The 17791-nt window shown below is 50.0% G+C and overlaps 1 protein-coding gene across 9 annotated transcripts in view; it reads left to right on the top strand.

Annotated features, from left to right (window-relative positions):
- The window catches only part of CNTFR (ciliary neurotrophic factor receptor), a 202440-nt gene that overhangs the window by 12052 nt on the left and 172597 nt on the right, over window positions 1–17791 (top strand). The window contains exon 1 of one of the 9 annotated variants that reach the window (XM_074532807.1): window positions 15131–15151. The exons of the other annotated variants lie outside the window; for them this stretch is intronic. The gene's annotated coding sequence lies outside the window, so the exon portion shown is untranslated. Of the gene's footprint in view, window positions 1–15130; window positions 15152–17791 lie in introns of those variants that run through there. 9 annotated transcript variants of the gene reach the window in all.

Consider the following 17791-nt stretch of genomic DNA (forward strand, 5'->3'; position numbering starts at 1 on the left):
TAGCCGGTATTTTCACTAAGCTGAAGCTTGTGCTATTTCCTGCCTGTCTTTCTATGCTTTCACTTGCTCCCTCTTCTGTCATGCCTAAAACCACCCTGGGCTTTTTTTCTGCTCACATCAGAAGAAACTGCTCCTCTTCTTCTGAAAGGTCATATGATGGGGAGAAAATGCCATTTAAAATATGAGGAATCCTGTCCACCCACATGGTGCTTAGCACGTCCCCAGCTGGAGAAAAGTGTCTCCAGACTCCTGGGATGGGAGGATCAGCCGGGTGTCCTGTGGATGGGGAGAGCCTTGCAGAGCAGGGGCAGGCTGCTGAGGCTGCCAGCAGTTTGTGAGGGCTGCAAGGTGAAGCTCCTGGCTGCAGCAGTGATGGGAGGGGATCTGGGAGTTCCTGTTCCAGGAGGTCTGAAGAACCACACAGGATGGGTGCTGAGGAGGGGGCAGCAAGGTCAGGCTGGATGGGTAAGAGGGGTGTCTTCTCTCTGGTGTTGTAGCTGGGGTTCCATGTAGGGAAGCAGGAAGTGTAAAAATTAGTCAGTTTGTCCTTTAGCTGTGTTTTTCCACCGTTATCTGTAGATTCCCAAGTGGAAACTTATTTTAGGCTTGAGGCCACCCTAATGCATTTTGTTTGTCTAGCTGTGGGTGCTGTTCTAGCTGAGTCTGTGTGGGGAGTATGTGATAACTTCTTTTTTAATGTCTCCTTCTTTAGTTCTGTGGTCCTTAATTGATATTTTTAGTCTTTTATCTCATCCAGCTGCTGCACTTGTCTCTCCTGAAGGAGAGTGATGCTGCAAAGAGTGGGACAGGTTTGCTGCAGATCCTCAGGCCTCGAGCTGGGGACAGAGCATCCCCACTGTTGGCTCCTCTTGCTTTGCCCTAGTCCTCAGGCCATGCTGTGGCATTTTTAGAAGCCATGAGCAGTCCTGTTTGCAGGGGGAGACTGACACAAGGTTCCAAGAGGATGGAGTGGAAAGGTTGCTTTACCTATCTGGAACAATGAGCCCCTTTTGTGCACCTTTTTTTTTTTTTTAGACCTTACCTTCTTTGTACCCTGCCTCAAAGAAGCAGGAAAATACTGCTTTTCCCAAAGCCAGGTAGCAGGGGACCATCGCCTCCTGCTATAAGCTCAGGAGTCAGACAGCAGCTTAAACACTAAATATATCTGCCTCTGCAGCTCTTGGCTTTTACAAAAATAAATCTTAAGGAGGTAACTTTTTGCTGTGCAGTTCTCAGGGCTGGCTCTGCTGTGGTTTCCACTGAGATAGCATTTGGCTAACACAGCCAACCAGGAGTGGAACAGGCCTGGAGCTGTATAGAAAGTGATTAAGATAAGCCAGGGTTATGATTTGCCTGTCTGATCCTGAAGCTTTGTGCATTATTTAGTGTGTGTAGCAGGAGGTCAGTAGCCTCCTGATAATTTTCATTAGATTAGTCAGGCAGGATAATCACCTGCTCAGGAAAAAACCAACTCGACACTGTCTGTTCAATAGTTGGGGTTTAACTGAAAATAAATAGTCTTGTAATTATAAGGACATTGTCAAGGTCAAGAGGCTCAAAGATTCACTTTCTTTTTTCCTCTGGTGTGTTTACAGAGATCCTGCAATTCTTTGTGAGATTATTTTTTTTTTCCTCCCTTAAATTCAAACCAAGATCTTCAGGGCTCTTAAAAGAAATTCAACACTTCCACAGCAGTGGACGTGAGTGGTGTTGCAATAGCCAAGTGGTACTTGTGCCCTGCTGCAGCTGAGTGACCCCATGCTAATGAGCAGGGCACTTGCAAGCGAGCTGGGAGTGTGTGCAGCCAGCCCAAGCAGAGCTGAACTGGAGTAGAAATGCTCTCCCCTCCTCCTCTGGGCTGACTGCAGGATGGATCCAGCCCACAAGACTGCGTCCTGCCAAGCAGGCAGAGGATATCCCTCCCTGGGAGCAAGCAGCCCAGCACGAGTGCCACCCTGTTGAAATGAGGGTGTGCGTTATCTCCCGTGGATGACTTTGCTGCTGTAATTAGCTGAGACTTTCAGAAAGCCCAGGAAAGAAGAGGTGGGAGTGAAGCTGACGCCATAATCAGTACCAATGGGTTCTGCAAAGGGTGCTTTGCTAAAGCAGCTGATAGGTTATTAAGGCTGGGGTTGGTGCTTGTGCAGTGCTGAAACGCCTGCCCTTTTTCACCCTAGAAGGGATTGTGCTTGCTATTTATCTTCCTCATACAACAATAAAGCCCAGAGGGACCTTTGTAATCTTCTTAGTGTGTCCAGCTGCAGGACTGGTGCTTGCTGGATGAGACTTAGGAATGGCTTGCAAGTGCTCAAGGTAGAGCCAGAGGTGATGGTACTAGTCCAAGGTGATGTAGAGCTTGCCGGTGCTGTGGCTCCTTGGCAGTGTTCTGCCAAAGCAGGTAGCCTTGTGTGGGAAGTGTGGCAAGCTTTCAGCTCTCTTTCCTGAGCTCAGCTGTGAGCCAAGAGAGCTGCAGGGAGCCTTCAAACATGGTAACCTATATGGCAGAAGAGGCAGGGTTTGCATGCTTGTGCTGGCTGTGCATGCCTCTACCATGGAAAAACAGCGCTGATGTTGTGGCCGCACGAGCTAGTTAGTGCCCTGAGTCCTTGCTGCTTTTGTTTTGTTTTGTTCCCAGTCTAATTGCTCATAAGTGGGGATTCTTGTCATCAGAGCTGGTGGGGCTTGTGCTCAGCCCATCTTCACTAAAAATCTGCTGCTCTGGCTCCCTGTCATGGGCTTTGACAGATGCCCAGGGGAAAGCGAGGGCATGGCTTGGCCTGATATGCCAAGTGACTGATGCTGTGGTCTGATGACTGATGCCACACGTCGCAGCAGGCGCGCGGGTGCTCCCTTGCTCTTCCTCAGCTGGAGATGGGAGGAGAGGGGGCTGCCTTGACAGGTTGCTTTGAAAGCAAAATTACTCCAGGGCTGGATTTCTGCTCCCCCCTTCCCATCATCTTCCACACCCCCCCCATTTCTTTTTTGCTTGACAGAAAAAGCATAACTCGTCTTTAATTGGTGCTTTGTGCCTGTCTCCTGACAGAACTCAGCAGAGAGGGGGCTGGCTGGATCAAAACAGCTTGAAGTTGTGAGACTGTTATATGTCTGGCCTCCCTGCTTGAAACAAAAAAACCCCCTAAACTTTTATTTCCAGTCCCCCCTGGCTATTTTAAGCCAATTCCTTGTGAGCCATGAAAGCAAGCAGTGGGAAAGCTGCTCCCAGTGCTTCTCAGACATCCCATCGAGGAGCACGCTGACATGGGGCTGAGCATGGCACACCATGCACCTGACCCTCAACTGAGTCTGGGATTTGGGGCATCTAATTGCCATGTGTGTGGAAGGTGTCAGACCGCTTCATCATCTTACAAATAATTCCTGCCAGTCCCTGGAGCACAAATGTTGCATGGCGGATCAGGCAGGGAAGTGGTCTGCGCTCCTCAGGCAGAAGGGGGAACAGACCTGGCCATGAGCTTGTTCTTGAGCAGTGGCCATGAGCAGTGCTTCCTATAAGAGCAGGGCAAAAGCGGGGTTAGAGCAGTGCCCCTGGTCCTTTCAACTGCCCTATTTTGGTTTCTCTCTCTGTTGAACATCTGCAATTTTAAGAGGCCAGGTAGCATTTCCTGGAGGTGGGTGGGGTGATGGGAAGAAGCCCTTGCCCTTGTAATGCCTTCAAGCTCCAACTCTGGCAGAAAACAGGATTATGACACCCCTGGAGCCTTTGCAGACTGGGCTCGCCCTGGTCTTTGCAGAGCAAAATCACAGAATCATAGAATGGTTTGAGTTAAAAGGGATGTTAAAAGATAATCTCATTCCACCCCCATGCTATGGGCAGGATCTCCTTCCATTGTCCCAGGTTGTTCAGAGCCCCATCCAGGCTGGTCTTGAGCTCTTCCAGGGATGGGGCACCCACAGCTTCTCTGAGCAGCCTGGCCGGTAACTCAACATCACATTGTTTGCTGTAAGATGTGCGTCCTGCCTGGTCGAGCACTCCTCTCTCCAAGGCACTCCAGTTCCTCTCCTGGATTTCTGAAGAGGCTTGGGTGTCTCCTAATGCTGCCTGTTCCAGCACTGTCTATTGGAGTGGCTTCCAGGGATATAAGGCATAGACTAGGTATGTCATTGAGATCCTTTCCAGTTGGGTCTGTCCCCATGCAAGATGGGGACAGCAAGAAAATAAATTGTTTGTAATTGTTTATTTGTTTGTTTGTTTGTTTCTGCTCTGGGGTTTGCAGGTGTTTCTGCCTTTCCCCAGCCAGAGGCAGGGATGAGACATCAGCCTGCAAACTGTTCCTGGCTGGGAACAGTTCCCCTAAACTCTGCTGGGCTGTTCCCCTAAAGTCTGCTTTAGTGCAGACCAGCCCTGGTGCAGGTGGGGCAAAGGCCATTGCAAGTGGCTTCACAGCAGTTGCTTGGTCCTTTCTGAGGTATCAAAGCAAACCTTAAGCTGGGGTGGTATTTCTGTAGGTGTTCCTGGGGCTCCTACTAAGATGATGGGAGAAAATGACAAAGGGATTGGTAGCTAAATATTGGGCAATTCCATGAGCATCTTCAGGAGCCATGCCACTGCTGGTGAGCAGCACTTTGGGGGAAAGGGGATGTAGGAAGAGACTTGGAGGAGGATGCCAAGAGGGGAATACCTGCAGTGGAGGCTGGAGAGGTCTGAGCAGGGTCTGTTTGCCCAAGGAAGGCACCTGCAATGAAGGCATGTGCAGAAGTGGGAGCCTGGAGGAGCTGGGTGCAGTCAGAGGGGTGGAATGGTGTTACAGGTGGTGTCCTTGAGCCAGGGAAGCACCATGGTGAGCAGATGATGGTCAGGGTGAGGATATAGTTGTTGTGGAGACTGAACTGGTAAATTGGCTTGTGCTGGGCTGAACTGGAAGTGACAGCTATTTCTCCATGAGAAGAAGTCAGACTTAAAATGCTGCAACTACTTCACACAGCCACTAAAGGGCTCTGAGCAGGGTCTTCTCAATGTTTGGTAGGTGTTTGAGTACAAAGGAGGAGGGAAAGAGCTGGAGCTGAGTCCTGGCTGGATTGATGCAAGTCCACAGTAGCGTCACTGCCTGTGGTGAACTGTGACACTGCAAAGATCTTACCCCACTCTTGGGACAGGCAAGGAAGGGAAACATCACCTGAGAGAGACCAAAGACCTGATGGGCTGCATGTGCTGGAGATGTTTAGACTGTGGGCGGGGCTGGAAGCCTAAAGGAATAGGTATTTGAGGGAAGCAGACCCTTTGAGCTTGTTTCTTATTATAGTCTGCATGGGAGCTTGGACCCTCTTATGGGAGGGAAGAAAAAAAAAAGTATCAGTTCCTTCACAGCAAAATCCTTATTTGCCAAATAATCATGTCCAATGCTGTCTTCACTCTGCATTGTAGGATTTTTCTTCACATTTTTGGGGACTGTTCCAGGCATTCTCCCTCATGGGTGGTCTCACTCTCCCATCCACAATGCTTCTTGCAGCCACCCAGAGCCTTTCCCAGCTTGTTCTCTGCTCTGGGTTGAGCAAGACATTGATGCTCTGGATTGTTCTCGTTTCTGAATTTGTACAGTTCTATTCAGCCAATCAGTATTTAAGACCCTCCCCAGAGCTGGCTGTGTGGGAGAAGCTGGCAGCCACATTTGGGGGCCACTTCTGTCCCACTTTTAGTTCCAGGTTTGCTCAGGGTTCCCACACCACCATACCAACAGAACTGCTTGTCCTCCCTAGGGATGTCTGGAGAAGAGCAGAGCAAGGTGCTGTAACCTGGTAGTTTAGGTAGCAGTGCAGTCTTTTTTGCTTTTCCTTTTACTTCAGGTTTAGTTACTGTTTTCTTGACAGTGGAAAATAACCAGTGTATACCTATTAAGTTCCTGAGAGGTCCTAACTTTATTTCTAAGCTGGAAACACCGTACTCCATATGTCAGGAGCTGAGGGCTACAGTACTCCCAGCAGTGCCCTGTCACCTCTGGGGAGCAGCCCACTGCTTCTACAGCACAGATGCTTTATTGGTATCTCCCTGTTCTTACTGCTAGGTGTGTGATGGACAGTGGCTCTTCAGCTCTGAGTCTGGAGGCAGGAAAGTGGGGCAGAGCAATGTCCTCCGGCAGAGGAGGTTGTGTTAGGAACTTCTGGCGCTGTGCTTATGCTGTGGGGACCATTTTTCTGTCCCTTCTGCCTGCTGAGAGCCCCAACCTCCGATGTGTGCGCCCCTCCCAGGTGGAGAAAGCACAGATGATAGAGGAGGGGATAGCCTCTGCCTGGATCCCTCTTTGAATCGGTGGGATTCAAAGCTGGGGAGGGAGTCCCTCTGGCAGAGGGAGTGGGGAGCTCTAATTGCCCCTCTTCCCAAGGCTCCCGCGCGTGTTAACGACCTGTAATGGGACGGGTTGTGCTAGCCCATTAAGCCCCAATGGGGTCCTTGTCGACTTAAAAGTGTGAGGAATTTCACTCAACCGTGTTAAAACACTTCCACCCCCTTTAATAGCTTCACGCATTGATTTAACCCCCTGGCACCTGGGGTTATTGGCTGGGAAAAGCCATCTGGCTTTCCGCAGCCTCCTGCCCTGCCTTCACGCAGCTACTTTGGCCATCATTCTCATTTCTGGGGGATCTTATTAGCGGGAGTGCTGTTGGAGCTCTTGCCTTTGCCGTGCTCCTGGTGGCCGGCTCGGCACAGTCGGTGTGGGGAGCAATTTCCCTCCCATCGCACCTAGCGCGGCCTTGCTTTGCTGCTTTTAATGAGAGTGCTTTTGCCCTGGCTTGTGTCAGCTGCAGCCCACCTGTGCTGCCAATTACTCCAGCGAATCTGGTGTGACCTGCCGGGCTGGATGTCCGAGGTTTAAGTGTTTCTGAGCTGCAAGGTGTGAAAAATCTCACCAGTGTTGAAACGGCGGGGTGGGGGAGCGGCTTGCTGCGTTATGAAAGACCTGAGGACACGCTGGTATCAGGTGCTGTTGATCTCCGGGGAATTTAGAGAATCAAGGGCTCGGTAATTGCAGGCATGTTGCCAGCATGTTGAGAAAGAAATTCTTAATCACAGGCTGTGTGCCCTAATTCTTTTTGGTTTTTTTTTTCCTAGTAATTGAATTAGTTGAATGTGTACTGTAACACCTCGCTGCCTGGGTAGGCCGGGAAGGACACACACGCAGGCCTGAGGTGTGCCTGTGTGCAGACTGGCTGACAGGGCTCTGTGGGAGCGGCACGGCCGTTCTGCTACATAAACACCATGCATCTGTCACACATTTCCCTTTTCTGGAGAAGCTGGCATGCCAGCCTTGCTCACGCTGGCCCAGGCACCGTCCAAGATCAGCTCTCTGCAGTGCCCATGGAGCCATGACTTCCTTCTGGCTGGTGCCTGATGCTCAGATTCTTCCTGTCTCCTTGTAAAAACTGTTGTTATTGCCATGGTTTGAGTCATTGCAGGGCAGGTTTGAAGGGGAATATTGGCTGGGCTGGTGTTAGCCCAGATTTGTTTTTTTATCCTGCGCTGGACAAAAGGCAGTAGTGGTGTGTGGAAATTGGTGTAGCTGGGTTAGTGCTGGGGAGTGAACCCCCTTTTGGGGCTCAGTGTCCCTTCTGTTGTTTATGCACCAACAAGCAACTCCTGTGTGTAAATACACTGATGCCTGAGGCACACATTTAGAGTTACAGCTGGCTTGTGATCCTCTGGTAGGGCACAGCAGCTGAAAGCTAGGAGAAGACACACATTTTGGGTGCTGACTGGGCTCTGCAGTGGCTTGGATGTGCTGTGGTCCCACCTGGGTGCCGAGCAGGAAGCACAGTCCATGGGGAGAGCAGTCCCTGGCGGCACAGCTGCAGGTCAGACGTGTCACAGCAATAGCAACTCCTGTTAGCTCTAGCTCTGTCAAGGTTTCTGCTGTGGGGGAGAGCTTGCCTATAGCAAGCAGCTCTCAAAAGGCTGCAGCAGAGCACTTGGTGAATTTTAGGACAGAAGTTCTGCTGTATCTTGCCCTTTGTGGGATCAGCTCTCTCCATGTACCATTCAGAAGTCCTGTGCTCCCTAATAAATACCTCTGCAGTGAGATGCAGGGAATAGAGCTACAAATATCCAAGGTGGGGCGATTTCAGTGAGAGCAGTGAATGAGTGAAGAGGGGTGTGCAATCTCCCTCCTCAGAGCAGGGAGGGCAGGGGGATCGATGCATTTAAAATAAGTGGGAAGATACTGTTGGTGAAGTGAAGCCTGTTTCAAAGGCTTAAACCTGCTCTGGACACCTGTGGCACAGCCTGGCCTGGGACTTTTCTTTCTTGGCAAGGATATGCCTTGTACATGGAAAGCTGGTCTGAGTGACCTTCTGTGTCTGGCTGTCAGAGGAAATGTGCTGAGTCGAAGCAAGTGTTCCCAGAGCTGAGTGCTCAGCTCGGGGTCTGTTTATCTCCATGCTGAGATGCTGGGGTTGGCAGCCAGGCTGTGGTCCTTCTCCAGTGCCTGGGCTCGCTCCCAGCCCAGGCCCTTCAAACCACTTGTGATATGAGCTTCCTTCTGACTCTGAAGGTCAAATGGCTTGCAGCAGGGTGACAAAGGAGCCCTTGATTTCAAAGAGATTGTTCTTGTGCCTTGCCCTAGGAAAAGCCTCATGGGCCGGGAAGCATGCTGGCTGAAAGGAATGCTTAAAATGTTCTTTCTTTGCTCCTGTCAAAAGCCCTTGCAAATGTGAATCAAAATATCTGCCACAGTGCTTTCCTGCTGCATGCTTTAGGCTGGCTTATTCCTTGAGAATGGCTTGGTCAGTGCAGCCAAATGTCCCGGGATTCTGTCCCTGGCAGCGGACAGTACTGGACATGCAAGGAATGGCATAATAACAGGGTGAGCATGTGCTATAACTCTATAACTCCAGCCTTTGACAGTCTCAAAAGTAAAGAGGTTTTTTTCCCCTCTGCTGTCAGTGTGTCGAAGTGCATCGATTCTAAGAAAGCAAGTCCTGATCACCCAGAGCATCACCACCCACCCATCCACTCTTGGGAAGAGCTGAGGACCTGGCTGAGCTAGATTTTTCTCCCTCTTTCTGTGGGAGCTATGCTGCTTGTGGGATACTCATCCCTCACCCTCCACTGCAAAGCCTGTGTTTCTGTGCCTGCAGCTGCAAGGTGCCCTCCAGCAAGGCTCTGTGCTCTGAGGAGCCCTGGTGATGCTGTGCAGCTTCATGCTGCATCCCTCCTCTGCCCAGACATGCCTTGTCAAGCATCTCCAGGTACAGGTTTTATGCTGTTTGACAGTAATCTGGTTGTACATCTTCAGCACTGATGTGTGACAGCTCTAAGATCAAGCACATCCCAGCTGCACCTCACAGAGGTTTTCCCCATCCCTTTCTGTTCTTGGTGCTTTGTTCAACCTCTGCAATAAAGCAACTGAGGGTGCTCATACTGGACAAATAAAATATCAACATCTCGGCCTGAAAAATACCTCACAGATTTGTCTACACAACTTTAAATTCAGGAGGAGGACCCATGAACTGGCAGCACCAGTTCTGGTAAACCTTTGGCAGCCCTCCTGCGATCAGGCAGAAAAGGGTCTTGAGTGACTTTGCCATGGCAGAAAGTTATGCTGGGGATGGAGTAAGGTTGTGATCGCTAAATTGATCATCAGCCTTAGTCCGTTGAGATGAGGTGCTAATTACCTTCGTCATGTGTAAATTGAAGGCAGTGTTCAGGTGCTGGGAGGCAATGACTCCACTTATGCACGGCCGAGGGCTTGCCAGTTGGAGCAGCCGTGGCTGTATCGCATTTGTAGCCTGATTCGAAGGCTTCCTGCTCTGCTCCCGCTGCAAGTGTGGCTTTCTACCATCTGCTTGCCCTTGAGCTGTAGAACGCAGCTCTTGGCCAGGGCGGTGATGCGCAGGGATGTTTGCAGAGCAGAGATGAACTCCGTTTTCTATCCAGAGGGGGAAACTAGCAGGAAAGATGCTGAGTTCTCCCAGCTCTGCCATTGTGCTTCACTGGGAGTGATGCTGGGGCAGATGGGAGTGCTTTGGTGCTGCTCCCCAGCTCAGTGCAGTGTCTTGCTCTTTGTATAGATCATAGCAGGCTGGTTTGGTGCTTTCAGGTTAGGATAACCCTAACCAGGACCTAGCCTGCAGATGTGGTGCATTTTCTCCTTGGTAGCAGTGTGCCTACATTCTTTTAGGTGACCAAAACCTGAGCAGCGGTAGCTCTTTCCTTACGGAAAAAACAAAGGACCTGCTGGCTCCTGCTCCCCACGGTGGGGCAGGGTCTGAGCAGCCAGTGGAGAGCATGTTCCCTGCATGGCATTAAGCTTTGCATATTGCTGTTACATCTGGCTGTGAAGCCTTTGGGGGAACTCTCTGCTGCCTGTGCTGTGTAAGTGTAATACCAAATCCAATCTACTTAAGATGCAGGTCTATATCCAGTCTCTCCGCGCTGCAGCTCTGGGTCACAGATGGTCACTTAAAAATCACAGGATTCCATCTGCCTTGAACTGAAGGAGGCTCTGTTTGACCCAGAGCCTCGGACCAAGATGCACAGGCAGGTGAGGGAGGGAGAAGGGGAGAAGATTTTTTTTAAACCCCTTGTTCCGTGTACCATCCCTTTGAAACGATCCAAGCTATTTAGGGAGTAGATGGGTCAGAAGGCTGGCAAGGATGGGAGAGTGAGGATGAACTGTCACTTGGTGATGGTCCAGAGTACCCGAGGAGCTTATGCAGGGCTGCCCAGACGTTCCTGCTGGCGGAAGATGAAGTGTCTGTGCTGTCAACAGCTGATGGAGAGCCCCACTCTGACGCCTCCCTGCATCTGCTGGCCCGAGTGACCTTCCCTGGGAGAAAGGGACCTGCCAAAGGGTACTTTTGCTTTCCCTTCTGCTGTTTCCCACATTTGGATTGGGGATTTGGAATTGCATTTGATTGCAAAGATGCGACGTTTCTCCAGCATCGTCCAGCTCCTGGGGGACAGGCATGGGTAAGCCCAGCCAGTGCTACCTGCACATGGCTGACCCCAGTGCTTCCCTGAGAACTGAGAGAGTGGGACAGAAATGGCACTAGCTGCAAAGGAGCTGGTTGGTGTGCTTTGATCTTCCCCTCTTAAGCAGATCATGCAGCTGATCAGCAACGCTGGCAGGCTCCTTGTGGCCAGGAGTGAGAGCATCGTGGCAATGCAGGGAACAGAGTGCAGAAGGTTTGAAAGGGCACTGGGAGGTCAGGGCTCACATCCAGCCCAGGGTAGTGTCACTCCAGGCTCTCCCAGGTGATGTGCAGGAGGATATTGCTGTTGTGTGGGCAGATTGCTGTGATCCCTTTAGCAGGGCATGGTCAGAGGCATTTAATTAGCTATCTGGCCCTAGATAGAGTGCTCAGTGCCCTGTCATATCCGGCTGGGCTGAGGACAGCCTGGTAAAAGGTTACTTTGTGGCACAGCACAACGTGGGTTGCTTTGAAATACTGAGGAAGGAAGTAAGCAAATCTCCCTTCCTGGTTTGTGGTTTGTTTTGGTTTTTTTTCCCCAAATCCTTTTCTAATCAGAGGGATTAGGCTGATTGTTGGCATGGCAGTACTCTGACTGTCCAGATGATAACTTCCATTCTTTTGTCTTAAGCAATGGAAAGTACCAGCAAGAAGTCTGTTTGCAGGAAATTTACTGAAAAGCAAAACTGTCTGATACCCTGCTGAAGCTGGTGGTTTCTTATCTGCCCTTTGGTTGTTCAATACCTTAGGCCAGCAGAACCTCAGGTGGAACAAGCTCCTGTTTTAGTGCTTGAGTGCACAAAGGCACCTTGTCCTACTGTTAAGGCTAAGTCTGTGCACATCTTCTGCATTCTCTGCATCAAGGAAACAGTGGGAGTTTTTTCAGGTGCCTTGGTTTTAAGGCTTCTCTCTTTTGTGGTCTTGCTGTGGCCATGAAGATCTGAGCTTTCATGACTGCATTCCCTGACTTTTAAGGGCCACCTTCTCTCTTATGACAAAAATCCACGGGCTGTTTTATGATATATTCCAACATTTTTCTGCTCACAAACCTGCTCTCCCTCTCCTACAGCTGCTTGTGTGTGCAAGTGCTGCTGTGTGGCTGTGAGGTTTTGCCTTTGCAGCAGTTTTTGGGCTGCTCAGTGAAGCCTTCAGTGTCTTGGGTTGAGGATGGCTGGTCCTAGGGAGCAATGTGCTGCTGCATGGGGTTGGGATGGAGCACCTGGAATTCATCTCCTCCCAGCATGGGATGCATTTCTCTCTTCTTGTTTCTGTCAGTAATGCCTGACTGAGCTCATCTTGCTCAGGAGAAGTTTGTGCCTGCCTTGCCAGCTCTGAGCCCTTCTAATATGCTTCCCCAGGCATTTATTCCTGTGCTTTCTCCAGAGCTGTCACCAGCTCAGAGCACAAATGTCTTCAAGATTGAATGCTCTCATGTTATCATTTGGAAATACATGAGCAAAAAAGATTTTTGTAGGGAATGATAATGATCTTGATGTGTTTGCAGTCAATGAGACATCAAACTGCCTCTTCTAGGGCTTCTCTTGTGTGAGAGAAGCTGAAGCCTTTCTTTTGGGAAAGGATCTCTTGGTTGGTCATACATTTTTGCGGTACCTGCAGCCACCAGCCTCCTGTGATGATTATTTGTCCTGGGAGGTGAATCTTTCCTTGATTCAGGCATTTTCTTACTGGGGACATTTCCTTAGGAAGGGAAGTTGTGGGGTGAAGTGAAAGGGTTTTCTTCTCCTTACACCCCAAACTGGGTCTCAGTGTTGAAGCATCCTGATGTCTCTCTAACACCTTGCATGTGCTGGTGCCGTGGGCTGCAAGCAATGAAGTGGCAGGTCTGTGTTTGCTCTCCCATTGCTCCTGGAAGCCTGGCTGTGCCAGAATCCAGCTTCAGACTGGCAGCTGCCTGGCCCTCTGAGAGGTGCCACTGGCCAGCAGGCGTCAGAGCTGGTGGCCCAGGGGGGCGCAGTGCAGGAGCTGCTCTTGGCACCTTCTCTGCTGCGCTTGGCTGCCAGCTCCGTGGTGTCTGCCACCCCTGCTTGGAGGGGACAGGCGTGCTGAGGGTTTGATCTTGCCAGCTGCTGGCAGAGGCACATTTTAATTTCTGTAATGGACCTGGTTCCTGCCGAGATGGTCCGGAGAGAGATAAATCACACGGCTTGGAAAAGAGAGGTTGGGGCACCAGGTGAAGGAAGAGCCCATCTAGTTCCCATCCAGTTTCTTCCTCTGCTCCTTGTCTTTGCCAAGGCAGATATGCTTCCTGCAGTCCTGGATCCTCTCCAATACCTTATAGTTTACCAGGCTGGAGATGTTATAAATCACGTAATTCACAAAGGGAAGGTGCTGAACCAGAGAGTTTCCTGGCCCTAATGGGAGCAGGGAAGGAAGAAAAGGAGCAAGAAGGGCTGAAGAGAGGAGGGGGGTGAGGTTTGAGCGAGTGGGAGATGGTTTTTGGGTGCATATGAAGCAAGCAGGACCCGGAATCTCCACACACAGAGGCTGATTAAAGGAAGGTGGTATGTTGCTGCAGCCTGTCACTGCTGCTTCCCATCACTCTTTCCCCATCTGTCCCCACATTTGTCACAGCAGCTGCAGGAGATGACTCGGAGGTGGGTGATGTTTCCAGATCTGTGTCTCCCACCATCCCTGAGAGGAAAACAGCACTGCTGTGGGTAGTTCCATCTGCAGTTACTCTCTGTCCAGGTTGGCCAGGCCTCTTCTGCTTCCTTGATTGAGACTAATGCTATTAAAAAAAAAAATGCAGTCTGATTTTAGTATGTGGGCTGCATGCAGCATCCCGTCTGGAGAGAGGGACCTTGAATGTGCTGCCAAAGCAAAATTTTTCCCCCCTAAATCTTCTTGCTTATCTACCTTTCCTCTGCTTTTCTGCTAGTGCCTTGCTGCTGAGCATAGGGCCTTTCTGCAGTGAGCTGGTGAAATGTGGTCCTTGAACACCTTTTTGAAAATTCTCCAACCGGGGAGGAGCTGTGAGGTGCTGGGGTGCGTGGCCTGCATCCCATGTGTCTGTCCAGTCACCTCCTGAGAAGGCTCCAGCCAGCCATGGCAGCACAGTAGAAGCAGAAAAAGCTCAGTAGCAACTAACTCCATGTGTAATGGCAAAAACAAAACAAAACAAAAAGCAAAACAAACAAACAAACAAAAAAAAAAAAAGAGACAGACTCCCCCCTTCTCAAATTTAAGAAAATGACTGAAAAGAAAGAAAAACTTCTTTTTCTGAGGACTCATTTTGTCAGACTCACCAGTGAGGTACTGTTGCCAAAGTTAGGAGGCAATCTAGAGGAGGGCAGGACAAAACTCCGGAAAGTCAACAGATGAGAATTGAACTCTGGCTCTGATGCCCCAGGACTGTCCAGTTAAATTTACTCTCTTAGATAAGCTCAAGGAAGCAACTTGGGTTGTGCAAATGCCCTGGTGCTTTGATATCCTGGCCTGAGCACAAACCCATGTGTCTTTGCAGGTCCTTCATGAGCTACTGAGTGGTTTTGGTTTGGTTTTTATGCATTCCCAGCAGCAGTTCTGCCCCTTATCCCTGTGCTGCATTTTCCTGTTTGCTTGGAGCAAACAGGAGACCAGAACACGCCTCTCAGTTTGTAATGAGCATGGATAATACAGATCAGAAGTGCTCTGGGAAATGACGTTTTCCTTCAATTATATGTGCTTGTTACTTGTGGCAAGGGCAGGAAGGGTCCCTGAAGGTGAAGGGTGGGTAGAGTTCATGCAAAACCAAAACAGCCTGTTTTGGCTGGTTCTTCTAGCCTCTCCTCCATTCTCAGGGAGGTTTCTTTGCCCTGGTGCCTGGAAGCCACGCTTGTGCTCCAATCTCCATCAGGAATGGTTGTAGATGAGCACCTCAGGCAGTGGAGAGGGAGCACACAGCCTGCTCTGCTTGATGCCCTGCAACAAGTTGCCTTCCTCTCTCCCGACCTGGTTTTGTTTTGGTTTTGGTTTGTTTTTTTTTTTCCTTCCCTACTGCTGCTGTATCTGCACAGGCTCTATCAATATCTTTCCAGGCAGGGCCTCTTTCTGTGTGAGTGGTGTTGGAGCTGCTGCCCAGCTGAAGGCTCTGGGAATTCTGCAGAGACACAACTGGAAGTGGATGGTGGGGACAAGGTGGCTCAGCACTGATGCAGAGTGGCAGCACTGCAAGCACACAGAAGTCTGGTGACCAAAGAACTTGTGTTGGTTCTACTGCCTTCAGGAGAAGGTGATGGGAAAGCTGTGATGAAACAGTGAAGGACTCTTGTGGGAGGAAAAAGTGCCTGGGGCAGGATTCTCGATGTGAGGTTGTAGGAAGCTTTACATCCCCAGAATATCTTGCCCTGTTGCATTTTTAGGTTAATAATTCTGTATCTGGAGAAACTGAAGTAGAAAGTGGACTTTGAAATGGGAGGCTCTTGGAGGTGTGAAGTGGCCCTGGAGAATTGCATCAGGGAGAGGAAAGGAAAAAAATTGTGAGAAAACATGCAGCAGTGAGGGATATAAAATTAAGAAGTGTGCTCATATGTGGATTTCTGCAGGCCTGGGAAGAACAGTCAAACTATTAAAAAGTCATCTGCAAGGATGCTGCTAGATGTCAGAGAGGAGTGTGGATGCTCTGGAGTTCACGATGGGATGAATCTCTAAGTGTCAAAGTGTCTGTGGTGCATGATCTCAGCCTTTCCAGCTGGTGATGGAAGGAAGGAGAAAAGCTTTTTCACAGTACTGCCAGGGAGAAGAAAATAGAAGAGAGACAATAAGTCCATTAAATAGAATTGTTTTCTCACCAATTTCTTTTCCTCCCTCAAATTGAGAGAGAGGAAAAGATTGAGATCCTTGCCATTGCTTTATACCTGTCTTTAGCAAGACTAAAAAAGCCCAAAGAGATGTGTGGGAGATTGGGAACAAAACATGACTATACAGAAATAGCTATTAAGGAAAGCTTGAGGGTACTTTGAAAGCATCTCAAATGCTTGGCTAACCTCAGCAAATACTCTTCAGGGCATTAAGGGAATTAATGATAGAATTTAAATAACTGTGTCCCTTTGCTTTAAAAAAAGAAGGTAGTCTGGTGCCAGGGTTGTTGACAGTGCAAAGGACGCCCCAGTCTGAGGGGCAGGAAGGGCTCCCAGTGAGTTGATCCTGTCCCCACATGAAGTGGTGTTATGTCTCTGCACTCTCACGTGCAAGTTCAGCTCCAGGATGCCCCTCTGAAATGGGATTACAGCCCCAGCCTGAAAGCTGCCATTTATTACTCAGCTCAAAGAGGCATCTCAAGCAGCCGTGCCTTAAAGGTGAAGTGAGCTGCAGCTGGAGGGGTGAGTGAAAACCAGGCTTTGGTGTTGCAGGTGAGTTTGAGAGTTGCAGAGCTTCCCTGACAAAACTGGTTTCAATATGGAAGCAGGAATGGAAGAACAGTGAGACTTCAAAGTGATGGTGAAGCACTTTGAATGCCTGTCCTGACCTTTTGAGGTTGCTGGTCTATCCAAAGTGATCTTCCCCTTGATCCAGTCAGGATGGCTGACTTGTATTTTGAAAGCAATATAATCTGCCTTCTCTTTTTCCACTGGCCTGACTCTGAGAACATGGGCTTCTCCTCTGGCAAGTCTCTTACATGTGAAATTAAGAGATAAAGGAAGGGTGCAGAGGGACATCTGAGGGTGGGCTGTAGTAGATGCCCTTGGTGTTGTGATGCAGGTTGGCTTCTGGTTCATCTTTTTGGCTGGTCCAGGGAAGGGGACCAGGGCATCTCCAGTTGGAGATTTGCCCTCCTCTGTTACAGCTCAGGCCCTAATGGGTCTGGTGGCTTTCAGATGTAGCTGAGACCTGGGCACAATACTCGCCTCTCCAGTCTAGTTCACCCTCTAAAAGTGACCCACAAGCTGAGTTTTCTCCTTAGCCTTTGTTGTGTGGAATCTAGGCAGCCCTGGACGTGAGTCCCACTGCCAGCAGAAATTTTCTCCCTGCACTTTTGCAGGGGGTGATTAAGTCCTCTCCTGATCATCTCTTGGCTTAGTTGAACCAATTGAGCGCTCAAGCCTGTGTCTGCACAGCAGGCTTTCCAGTTCCCAATTCATTCTACTAATTATTTTTGGAAGCTGTTCCACTTCCACAACCTCCTTTTTTTTCCACAAGTGTGGACACCAGCACTGGAGGCAGTAGCCAGGAATAGTCTCACTGTGCTCTAGCAAGAGCTAATACTAAGCTCATGCTGTTAAGGATACTCCCTGGTGTATGCAGGGCATTTTTTTCCCCTTAATTATATTACTGTGCTTGAACAGCCTGACTTGTGTGTAGGAGCCACAGAGCACATTTGGAGCAGCATTTTGGGATGTAGGAGGCTCTTTTAAGTTAACAAGTGGGCTGCAGTGTTTGATTGTGCTGGCATAGGTGGTGCTCAGCCTGGAAGGGGAGCTTCAGCCAAGGGGACACGGCAAGGAGAGCCAGTTGCCCTTGTGACACTGGGCGTGCAGCTGATGCAGCGTGGCAGGGCTTTGCTTGTGCCATGGCCCCGGGTCCGAGGGTAGGGATGGAATAGTGATGATGACTGGGGAGGATCGGTTTTCCGCTGAGCAAGTAGGTGGAAAGTCAGGCAACAAAATTAGCTGAGTACACAAACAGTCTGGACTGGAGGAGGTTCTCTCCCCTGGGAGAGATTAAGGCATGTGGTCCCTTACGTAGCAGCGATGGCCCGTGTGCGCTCACCGTGCCTTGGCGCTCTGAGCTGACAGTTGTTGAGCTGCTGGCTCTGTGCTCTGTCCTCATCACTCCCAGCCCCTTTCCGGTGACCAGCTGTGGTAGAATATCTCCTGACACATGCTCCATCCTTCTTGCTGCTCTTTTCCCACCAGTGGTTGAGTGCCCTGCC

This window comes from Zonotrichia albicollis, chromosome Z (assembly GCF_047830755.1).
Source record: "Zonotrichia albicollis isolate bZonAlb1 chromosome Z, bZonAlb1.hap1, whole genome shotgun sequence".
NCBI classification, from domain to species: Eukaryota; Metazoa; Chordata; class Aves; order Passeriformes; family Passerellidae; genus Zonotrichia; species Zonotrichia albicollis.